The sequence below is a fragment of the Nycticebus coucang genome, chromosome 1 (assembly GCF_027406575.1).
Source record: "Nycticebus coucang isolate mNycCou1 chromosome 1, mNycCou1.pri, whole genome shotgun sequence".
Classification (NCBI taxonomy): Eukaryota; Metazoa; Chordata; class Mammalia; order Primates; family Lorisidae; genus Nycticebus; species Nycticebus coucang.
Window position 1 is genome coordinate 48,020,843 of NC_069780.1, and position 12,350 is coordinate 48,033,192.

Here is a 12,350-nt window from a genome sequence, read left to right on the forward strand (position 1 = left end):
ACAAGATTTAGCAATTATACAATCTGAGTGTCAATTTGTTTCATTGAAAATAACTCTGCCTTTGTAATAAGAATTGTTTAATTACCAACATTACATACTTGCCTCTTTGAACTGAAAGGATATGGTTTGATTTATGGTTTCAAAATTGCTAGCATTATTTTGTGAATAAAGCCTCTGGGCATTAATTGTATAGCCAAATGAATGCTCACTGATACCCTAACACCAACCACATTAGTTGAAATTTAACTGCCTTATAGAACTCGTGCCATTAACCAAAGGAATAGTGATTTGAGTTCACATCTTAAGTGAACGTTGAGTTCTTTTATTTGATGTTAGGTAAATAATTTCATTTCCTGTGCTTTCTCACCCCAAGTGTAAAATGAAAATTCATAAAGTTCGCCAGATTTTCCTCATGAGCTCATGAATAAAACGCTTTTCCAGAAATTCTAAGTCTCTGAAAAAATGTTAAATAAATGATATATGATAATTTTGACTATCTGTAATATTTCAATGAGCTGGATAGTATTTCAGCGGCTATTGAAATATTGCACATATATGGTACAAATCTGCATCTTTACTTTTAAGATAACTTCTCTTTAAAAATCTGTGATTGAGGGGACAGTGATGAGATGTACCAAAAAGTACCAGATAAATAAAGTCTTTTGCACATGACTTTTGAAGCAAATAAGTCAAAGTTAAAAATGAATATTTAAATGTATGTACCCTTATAATATTCTGAAATTTTAAAAAAAGAGAAAAAAAAAGAAAAGCAGAAGATTTCAGAATAAGAAAAATAAAAACAGTCAGTGATTAAGTGGGGTTTGTGGCCCACCCTGGTAATCCTAACACTTTGGGAGACTGATGCATGAGGAATCCTTGAGGCTAGGAGTTGGAGACCAGTCTGTGCAAGAGTGAGACCCCATTTCTACTAAAAACAGAAAAATTAGCCAGGCATAGTGGTTCATACATATAGTCTCAGCTACTCGGGAGGCTGAGGCAGAGCCCATGTTGGAGGCTGCAGTGAGCTCCGATCATACCAGTTCAATCTAGTCAAAGCAACAACAGAACAGGACTGTCTAAAAAAAATCGTTGTTAAAGAAAATGCTTTATTTCTATAACATATATTCCAGAAATAACTTACCATTGAAAAAAATCATATTCATAGAAGCAAGAGTTGAAAATTAACTAGAGATGACACTGGCCTCCCTGGGGGCCTGCCTAAACATGGACAAGAAAATTGGGAAGCTTCTCCAGCAGAAGGACTCAGGGGTGGCTACCAATCCCCATTTGGTTCTTGCTCTGAAGGCCCCAAACCAAAAAGGGACCCAGAAGCCACTGACAGAAGGTTTCCCAGATAGAGACTGAGCAAATGCAGCCAGGCAAACCTGAGTCTACAGAGGAAAGAAAAGCAAGAGATCCCCAGAGGGGCTTCTTTATTTCTCCAGTGGCAGAGAGCACACTGAGTGACTGGCTCCCAATTCTAACTGCTCAACTAGGGTCAGGTGACCAACTTCTAAAAATTAAATAAACACATTAATTTTATGTACACACACATATTTGCAGCAACTTCTAGAAATCAACACAAAAAGCTTTCAATTATAGTTACTCCTGGGGGTCTGAGGATTGGCACTGAGGAGTTGCAGGGGAAGAATTTTACTTTTCACTTATACCTTCTTGCACATTTGGAGTAGTTTTAACCATAGTTAGAATACTTTTATTAGAAATAAAATTAATATTTGACATTTTTATTTTTAATACCTTAGTTGACAAAAATGTTAAAGTACAGATACTTATTGGCAGCCATTATATTATCATCTTTCTGAAGTTAAATAAATGGCATATACTTGGCTATTAAGAGTAGGGTGTGATGTGTAGAGTGTATGGTGTGTGATGTGTGTGAGAGACAAGGGGGTTGAAGGTATGTGTGTGTTGGTCATGATGATGGTTTTTAGGTAAACAAGAGCTGGGAAATAGCATTCACTGAACTGCCCAGTAGAGAAGTTTATTTCAAGACCAAACTCTCTGACAAAAATTTTCAACAAATCTTGTAAATATTATTGTAATAAGTGAGTACATTTTATTACTATTAGGTACTGACTTCATTGGGTTAATGTTTTTACTCTTAAGCTATGAACTGGTACTCTTCAAATGGCGAGACATTCCATGATATATCTATAAGAGAGAGCATATGACATAGCAGAATTTCTATCTATACTCAGGGGGTTATCTTTGGGAAATAAACTCTTATTGTCATATCTTAGTTGAAGGGCTTTTTAAATTTAATTATTTCTACTGACAAGAAAATCACTTATACGAACCCTACCATTTACCCCAAAAGAGATTGGTTTGAAATACTAGGAAATGATTCTTTCATGAGATTTATTTATATTTCTTAGTATTGTAATGTTTTACTTTATAATTATTCTTCTTTCAGAACCTATACTTACATACTGTATATCTGAACTGAAATATGTGATGTTAGTACTATATAATACAAGTTACATGAGTCATTTTTATTTTGCTTTTAAAATATTCTAACACTGAGTTAAGTGTGAAATCAGATATCTCAATTAGAACAAATTATACTGCTATTTCAGAATAAAAGAGCTGACTTAATGCTACTTGTCTTCATGGTGAATCCATACAAGTGTCTTTTTTTAAACTTTCCTTATAGTACTAAGATAAATTTCATTAATCTGGACTGATGGAATGGTATGAGTCAACTTTCGCGTCATTTACAGTGTATAAACATGGCCCGATCGCAGTTGGTCTTGACAATGTATCTCTTTTAATATGAGAAATAAGGAAGGAATGAGGGGGAAGGGGAGAAAATGCTTAACTCTAGTAATGCTAACACTAGATCCCCATTCAACGGGTCAGCTCTTTCAGCACTGCCAGAGTAAAATCTGCAGAGCCTTCTTTCTGGTCAGAGTACCACTGATCTAAAATCAGATGATCTACGAGGGACATATTTAAACTATTTTGGGGCTGACATGGATGGCTGGTAATATATGACTGCTATGGACTCAATTTTGTCCTCATAAAGTTTGTATGTTGAAGCCCTAAGCTTCAGTGTGGTAATATTTGAAGTTAGAATCTTTGGGAGATTATTAGATCATGAAGGTGAGATGGGATGGGTGTCTTTCTAAGAAGAGACACTGGAGAGCTTGCTTCTTCCCACCCTCCCATCTGCTGTGTGAGGACACATCAAAAAACTGTCCATCTGTAAGCCAGGAAAACAGTCCTCACCAGAAACTAGACATGCTGCATCCTCATCTCAGACTTCCACCTTCCAGAACCTCTCTCCAGTGAGAAAATAAATTTCTGTTTTTTAACCCATCTAGTCCATGGTGTTTTGTTATGGCAGCCTGAACTAAGACACTGACCATATATTTTGAGGCAAAAAAATTTTTTCCATGTTTTTTGTGGTCTTTGACTTTGGCCAAACACTTAAGCACACGAAAAGTTACCACTGAGAAATATTTTGATATAGCCACAGGGAACCCTCTGCTCCATCTTAAGCCCAAGAGTTTGAGGTTGCTGTGAGCTGTGACACCACAGCTCTATACCGACATAGGGAGACACTGTCTCAAAAAAAAAAAGAAAGAAAAGAAGCAAAAACACAAGGAACACCACTCAGTTTTTATGACTTTGCCACCGACTCATCTGGCCTCCAGCAATGTTTCTCTATGTGTGACCTGAGGACCACCTTCATCAAGGTCACTTGTAATGTTTTTTAAAATCAGATTTCTTACCCCCAGTCCAGATGAACTAAATCAGAATCTCTCATGCTTGGGTCCTAGAACATGCACTTTACATAAGCATGCTTTAAAATTCCTACGCATGCTGAAGGTTATGAACTTCCAGTATAAAAACAATGGAGCTATCTTAGACACCAGACTACATAGGTCTTTAAGCAGTTGTTACTCTGGCCCTGTCAAAAATGAAGTCGTTAGAGCAGCAAAGACTAAGGGGTAAGTAGCCCTGCATTCATTTCGTTTCTAATATGCTATAGTACTATTTAAAAATTTGGTCTCCAGGAGGCTGCTTAATTGATCCAAATAATCAGCCTACAGAAATGCCATAACCTTGCTTTATGTAGGAATTTTTAAAGCATTACTGTATCTTTTTCAAAACTGCAATTAAAGATACTGTTCATTATAGTATTAGTTGTACCTTTTATGAGAATTCAAGTGCTAAAGTGATCCTAGAATGGTGTATCAAGAAACCTCTCTCTCCAGGTGAGATTTTATCCTTTAATCTAATAATAAAAACTAAGTAACCCTCACTTCTTTTCTTTTTATTTTTTCTTTTTGGCTCAGGGTATCTAGGAATTTAGCTTAGATCTAAACATCTTCAATTATCATTACTATCTTGTCCCAGTTTCTGGCACTCTATCTCATACAAATTTTAAACCGATTATCCTATATGTTTTAAACCCACTTTAAGTTGTCTAAATCCTTTTTTTTTTAATTTTAAAGATGGTATTAACAATTATCCCCTCATATGTGCCACTGCAGCACACACCCCTGGATAGTGAGCTCATGCATTATTTATTATTACCAGGAGAGTACAGCCCACTGCCCCACAGAAAGTAGGTACTCAATAAATATCTGTTCTATTAAGCTCTCAAATCCCTTCTTAAACCTGACCTTAGGTCCCACATCTCACTCTAAAATGCCCCAAATCACCTTCTTCCTTAAACCAGCTCGCTCTCCTAGATTTTGTATTATCTCGGATTACCTATTAAAATTTAGAAATTTCAAGGTCATCTATGCCTCACTCCTGTCAGTCACAAAGTTCTGATGCTTCTCCTTTGGAATGTTCCTTGTGCTGGACACCTCCTTCTAATCCTCATTGCCAGCGCCAGCCTCCAGATCATTATCAATCACACCTGGATTGTTACAACAGCTTTCCAGCAGAGAGGCATGAGAGACGGTAACTAAACTTTACTGAGCACCTGGCCTGGATTTTTCAATGCATTATTGTATTTAGTTACTCTAACAATGCTACAAATAGGTATTATTTTCTCTGTTTGGTAAATAGGAAAACAGAGCTCAAAGGAAATTGCCCAAGGTAACACAAATAGTAAAATGCAGAACTGGGATTTATACCTCACAATCATCCCCCTCTGCTTTACCGTGTCACACTTCTTAAAAAAAAAAAATCACTATTCCCCCTACTGTTTATTCCTGCAATCCGGACTCCTCTGACTGACTTTTAGGGATGGTTATAGCCCACTCCACCCTGTCTATCCAACCTTCTTGCCCTTGTTCCTCAGATTCATTCTTCACTGTCCTATAAACATATTATTCTGCTATTCCTGTACTACCAAGGGTATTCTCATACTATCAAGGATTTTTTTTGAACATTCACTAAGGTATTCTTCTCTTTTGCCCTTCCAAAGACAAGATATTTGTCCTGGTTGACTCAAGACATTTTTGTCCAGAAGGTGAGGGGATGTATTAAGGGGGAGGGATAAAAGATAAATTTCAGAGAAAGAGTACAAAAAAAACAAACAAACAAACAAAAAACAAGGTAATGTTCAGATTTTTGTAAGAAAAATGAGATTTTGTAAGAAGAATTTTGGAAAAGGGAAATTATCTAACAGAAAGACTTGCTCAATTTCATCATTTCCCTAATTCATCCTGAATGATTCTAATCATAGGAGCTTTCATCATGCAAACAGGATAGCTTTCCCACTTTGGACTGTAAAGCCATGATGCTTACTGTCCTGGTAGAAGAAAGAAAAAACAGAGAAGAAGTAAAAATTAAGATGTGATTCTAGAAAGTGAGGAAATACTGAGAACAGGGCCTTCTTGCCAGGTTTATTTTATTTGGAGATCTAACCAGCCCAGCCTGGTTGAGAAGTGGAATGGCGTGGGTCAAGAGCTTTCTCAAGGAACCCTCAGCTCCCATGTGGTGTAGGCCCTGCACTGAGAGCCAGAGAGCCTGCATGAAGGCTGGTGCCATGAGAAGAATGGAGGATGCTGCAGGCACTCAGCTCCATAGAGGAAACCAAGTGTGCCAGGGAGCACATCTGTGTTTCTAAGAAAGGCAAATCAGCCAAGATCAAGTTACTTCTGCTGGCAATCAGCACCCAAGTACACAAGGAACATCACCCAGAGACTAGAAAAGTTAGAAGACACCCCTTCAGGGACACATAAGTTCCCTTCCCCCTGTGTCCAGATGCTACAGAGAAAATCAGGAAAGAGGGGTGGCTTACCTGAGAGCTTGAATAATTTTATCCAAATGAGAGAACATTTATGAAAAACAACATTTACTTTTTAGTATCAAACTAAGATAAATGAGGTCAACCTTCAGCCTCTAAAAAGTGTGCTGAGTGGTGGCAGACAGGCAGTCCATAGAGAATCCAAACCTTTTTAGAGATTTCAAGGGAAGAACCAAAAACCAAAAGCCCCTTACACACTGGCTCAAGGTATAGCGACACATGGCACCAATTTACCTACATTACCCTGCCGTAATGTAGGGTAGACCTTCCTTCCTTGTCAACTCACAGAACTGCTTAGTTGCTTAATTGACTTAATTGCATAATTTATTGATTGCTCAATTCATTTATTAAATGAGAATAAGTGTCTGTGTAGTAAGCAGAAAACAAAAATTTTTAAGCTAATTTAAGCCACAGATTGGACATTGGTTATTTTTTCTTTCTTTCTCAGCAGGTGGAGGCTCAGGAGACTTTTGTTATAGGCAGATAGTAGAAGCTACATGTTGCTGCTCATCCAAGTCATGGGACATTTCTTTCTTCTTTTTCTTTTCTTTTCTTTCTTTTTTTGAAAATAGGGTCTTGCTGTGTCACCTAGGCTGGAGTGCAGTGGTATGATCATTGCTCACTACAACCTCAAACTCCTGGCCTCAAGTTTCTCGAGTAGTAGACTAAAGGCACATGTCATCATTCCCAGCTGATTTTTAATTTTTTTTTTTTTTTTTTTTGAGACAAAGCCTCAAGTTGTCACTCTGGGTAGAGTGCTGTGACATCACAGCTCACAGCAACCTCCAGCTCCTGGACTTAAGCGATTCTCTTGCCTTGGCCTCCCAAGTTACAGGGACTACAGGCACCCTCCACAACGACTGCTATTTTTTGGTTGTAGTTGTCATTGTTATTTGGCAGGCCTGGTGTATGTGGCTGCTGCCTTGGCCACTTGAGCTATAGGCACTGAGCCTGATTTTTAATTTTTTTGTAGAGATGGGGTCTTGCTATGTTGCCCAGGCTGATCTCAAACTCCTGGCTTCAAGCAATCCTCCCACCTTGACCTTTCAAAGTGCTGGGACTATAGGCATGAGCCACTGTGCCCAGCCCCCTTTTCTTCTATCACCAAACACATTCTTAATTTTGCTCTTCACCAATTCAAATTCCTCCTACCTTTCTACCACAGCCCAGTTTTCATTTTCGCTCAGAAAACAGAGGATCAAGTTTCATAGGACAATGCCTATATGCATTCTGTTTATTCTGAAATGTTGACTCTTTTGATTCTTTCTGAATCTATTCCTGACCATGTCAGCCTGAGCTCTTATAATATGGGTGGTCTGCCCAAAGTCTAGACTCTTAATTTTGTTTCATCTCCTTTATCTTTATCTCCTTGACTATTGTCTCCTGTGATAATGCATGTACTCAAGTTCAACTGAGAATAAGTGTTTTATGCTTCTATCTGAGGTTTAAAACTGTATATGTCATCTCTATAGCACTGAAGACAGTGTGGTATACTCTCAAAAACACTCATCAATTGATACTAATTCTGTAGATAAAAACATGGTCCAAATGGTAAGTAACTCCCTTAAGGTCACCAAGGGACAGAGAATTAGAAGATTTAGAGATCTGAGATCCTCCTCCCATTGCTCTCTACTTTAATATGCTATCTGTTTGGAACAAGAAAAATGAACAATAGGTTGTAAATCAAAACATCATTATTAAAATAGATGCTAAGCATTTGTGTTGGAACATTTTGGTTCTACAAAGAATAGCTATTCAAACATCCAAAATGGTTTTTTGGAGTCAGTCACAGCTCCTTAGCACTTTGCAATAAATGAGCGTCATTAAAGAAGTCACCTCAAATCCCTCACTGAAATGAGGTGAAGAATTAACCAACTCCTCAATTCAGGCAGAAAGCTGAGGACGCCACCACTGTGAGCTGAAGCAGTGAAAACAACGTCTGAAGTGTTCTGACGGAGCAGTTCACCACACTGCAGAACGTGGCTGTGCCAGCCGGCCAGGGTCAAGTCCATCATTTTGTAAAGGGCAAGAAGAACAGACGGAGCCACAAAGCCAAGGAGTGAGAAAAGCAGAGGAAGGGAAAAGTGTTAGAGAGCACCACCATCTTCCTTCTAGCATTGGAGACAGTGACAATTGGGAAGTGGTAACGAGGGTGAGAGGCAGCAGGCACTGACAGAGGATAAGAAAGTCATAGATGGAAAGTCAAAAAATAGAAAACCCCCTCGGCCCCCTGGTAAGAAGGCACCTGTCAGTGTGGCTGCTTCTGGAGACATCTGGCATCTATGCAGTAGGCCCATGTGTGTGCAGTTGGAAGGAGAGGCAACCTGACCAACAGCCTTGATAATACCATCAAACACGCACATTGGAACATCTCTCTCTCTCTCTTAAGAGTATCAGCATGCACGGCTAGGGAAAAGCAGCCCAGCAGTTCGAGTGTCCAGTAGTGAGTTGTCCTATGTCCCATCCTACCTCCTGCTAGCCTGCACTACCCAGCGCAATAACACATCATCACCGGTAACAACCAAACCAGCAAGATACGGTGCTTCTCTGAAGATAGAGAAAAGCACAGCTTTATTTCTAAAGATTCTTATCCCACAACAAATGAAAATGTAGAGATCCCAGCACTTACAAACCCAGAGAGATATTTAAGTCTACATTGTAATGCATTCCCTGAGAGTCACTATTGGCCCATGTTGTTAATATGTTCAGAACTGTTCACGTAAAATTACAATACATCTGTTAGATACACGTGAATTTTTGTGTTTGCCCCAGTGAGACAAGAAGCTGGTGTTTATTTAAGGAGGGAAACTCTGGTCTCCTATCTTCATCATTTTCTCTATCATTCTTCTCATGAAATATGAGCAGATCTTTGCAGCTAAAAGCAGAAAAACAAAAACTCATTTAACAGGATATTTCTACCTCTAAAAGTCCACCAGGAGCAGATGTGAGGACTTCTAGCCACTGCCTGCATGACTTCTTGGTCATACTTCTTAAACATATATATCCAAGATGGCATTCAAGCTAATGCCTTCTAGAGCTTTGATGTTTAAGTTTCCAGGAATCGTGTTTTGTGTATAACTCCATTAAACCAACTATTGCATTGCTTTATAATTATCAGTCTTCATGCCTGTCTTCTTGATGATACTATAACATCCTATACTTATCTCTTTATGCCTGACCTTTGGTATATAGTGAAGAATATCTGTTGGACAGATAAAAGCACATGGTATATAGTGAAGCACATGGTATATAGTGAAGAATATCTGTTGGACAGATAAAAGCACAGATAAAAGTACACATACTTAAACCATATCACTGAAGACCTAAGCAAAAAATTTCACCTCCATATGATAATGTGTGGAAGTCATGGTGAAGGGGAATTGGAGTGATCTTTCTTTAAAAATTAATAATCAGAAATTTAAAATGTAAACTATGACTCTTCTTTCAAGGCAGATTTCTGCTTAATAACATCAAATTCTTAGTTACACCACAAAAGTATCTGGTGCATTCTACATCTTTTGATTTTAATTATACATAAAGTTATGTTTTCTTAAGACAATCTAGGGGGAAACACTTAAACATTTAATAACATTTAATAATTAGTAATTAAGCATATCTTTTAAAACTCACTTCACAATGTTTTTTAAAACTTTTTTTTGTTATTTCAGGAAGGTTAGTAACCGTGAAATTAAAAGACATATGAATTCAGTCTATAATTGAACAAGAACTGAGAGAAAATTACCTCAAATAATAAAAAAGCTTGTACTGACCCAAGAGAAGTTCATATTTGGCTATTTAAATATATTAGTCACTATCAATTATGTATATTTTTAACCTCTAACATTATTAAAAGGAAGGGATCTGGCTTTCTATCATTATCAGCCATATCTAAAGTCGAAAGTCTGAGGATTTTAGAAGTTTGCTCCCACCTCATCCCCCTACAACCTACTTTTCAAGAGTCCACGTGCATCAGTCCTACCAGACAAAATGTATTTAAAATGCAAAACTTGTATAACATATTGACATTGTCAAGATCTTCCCTTAATGGGTCACACATTTGTGGACACTTAAATCTCATCTTTTAAAAAGGTCTAGTATCAAATCCATATTACCATCTATTATTGAATAGTGAAGAGAAAATAGGAGAGTTTTTTAACAGGGAAATTTTTGGACTGTATAATTGTAGATAAAATTCGTGGCTTAGATGCTCAAAGACAAAATGCTGTAGCAATCCTAATTGTTCTGATGATGTCACTCCCCTGCCCCTTATGCACAAGTGTAAAGTTGGCCATCCCACAGCCCACAACTCACACTCCTTCCTGTGTCTTCTCCCTGCACAGGCCACTAATATGGTTCCCCTTCTAGACCGATGTTGTGCAGTGTTGAGGGCAGTGTAGGGAAAGGACTGAGAAGCAAGACTGGCGGCCATGCAAAGGACCTCCCCTTCTCAGAAGATTGCTCCAGGCCCTCTTAACCCCAAGCCAGAAAGTTCAAAGTCGTCCTTCCTGCCAGGGGCCCAGGAACTTAGCAAAGCATTATCTTCCTTCTATTGCATTTCCTGAGGTATTTGATCGTCTACTGTAACTGGGGGTAAGGGTTTTGCAATAGGCAAAGGAAAAGCTCAAAGGTTAAGAATAATTTTAAGAGACAGAGAAAGGGGAGAAAGAGAGAGAGAAGCAGAGAGAGATTTGCTGTCCCAGTACAGTAATGAAAAATCCCTGAAATTCTGATTTACTCCCCCAAATGGTGGCCCAGTCCTGGACTAGGATGCTTTCACCATGTAGGTATTAAGAAAAGGAATAATCTTTAGTTCTATTTGGCAGGGGTCAATAGTGCATGGAGATATCCTCTTCTCCTCTTTGCCCCCATTCTTCTTCCTCCTACTTAGATCACAAACTCTCAAGTTGATCTGCCATCAGCAGCCAAACTGAAATTATGAATTAATTGGATCTCATAAATTAATTAGTACTAATTGATAGTTTCCTGTGTTGCTCCCCCCAGGAGTCAATATATTTTAGAATTTCTTTGAGGTTTAACCCAAAGGAGGCCACAGTGTGAAGAGATTTCAGATGACCTGGAGATGCTGTGTATTAGATGTCATCCCTCCACTTCAGCTTCTTAATTTATAATATAAAAGACTGGACTAGATAAAATTCTTTCTAACTCAGACATTCGATCATTCTCCAAAATATTCCATATTACCTAAATTTAGGGAGTGAAGATGATTTTAGGTGAGACCTTATCACACTATGTGGGTTACTATCTATGCCATGTGCCAAATGAGATCCATGGAAGTAAGAACACTCTGCCTTCTGCAATCTGGGTTCTGTTATAGAATATTGTCATCATTAAGCTTAAGTAAACATGTAAAACACAATCATAGGGATGTTTGGATTCAAAATGATTGAATAAAGATCTTTATCACCTCTTCTTTCCAACATTATGCCCCCCCAAATAAGAAGGAGAAAAAAGAATAGCAACACAAATTTCACCTTCCATGAAACCAAAAGACACGTGCAACCCTAAGCCCCAATATATAAAGATGGAAAGGAGATGAGTTAGAAGAACAGTAAATCTTTCAGTGGAAAGAAATAAATTCCAACTAGAATGCCTGCAATAAGAAGCAAGCTGATCCACTTTGATCTATGCCAAACAGGGTCCAGAAACTGAAGATAAAAGAAATTCCAGAAAGCAGAGATGAGGCTGGAGCCTAAAATAAGAGAATTGGCTGAAACTCTATATAAGGAGTGGGTAGAAACCTCCTCCCTAGATTTCTAACCCCTAACTGATCTGATTAAGTGACAAACCTCTCATATCCCTATGAGAAATATAGGATATGGACTCTCCAGAGACAGAGAAACTGAGGTGCTCTAGATAAGGGAATATCAGGCCCAGGGCAGGAACGGGAGGACCCCTACCCACATCCACCATACTAATAGCCAGGTTTTTTATTTCCTAATTCTTTTTCCCCTGAGATATATTTTTTAAACTGCATCCAATAACAAAGAATGCTACAGAAAAGGGAATACTCATAAAACAAGAAAGAGCTCTAAGGGATTAAAAATATAATAGGTAAAATGGAAATTCAGTGAAAGAGCTGAAAGACAGAGTCAAGAAA

At 38.2% G+C, this 12,350-nt stretch overlaps 1 protein-coding gene across 1 annotated transcript in view; it reads right to left on the bottom strand.

Annotated features, from left to right (window-relative positions):
• The window catches only part of TRPC3 (transient receptor potential cation channel subfamily C member 3), a 62,768-nt gene that overhangs the window by 44,875 nt on the left and 5,543 nt on the right, over nucleotides 1–12,350 (bottom strand). The gene's annotated exons all lie outside the window — the stretch shown is intronic.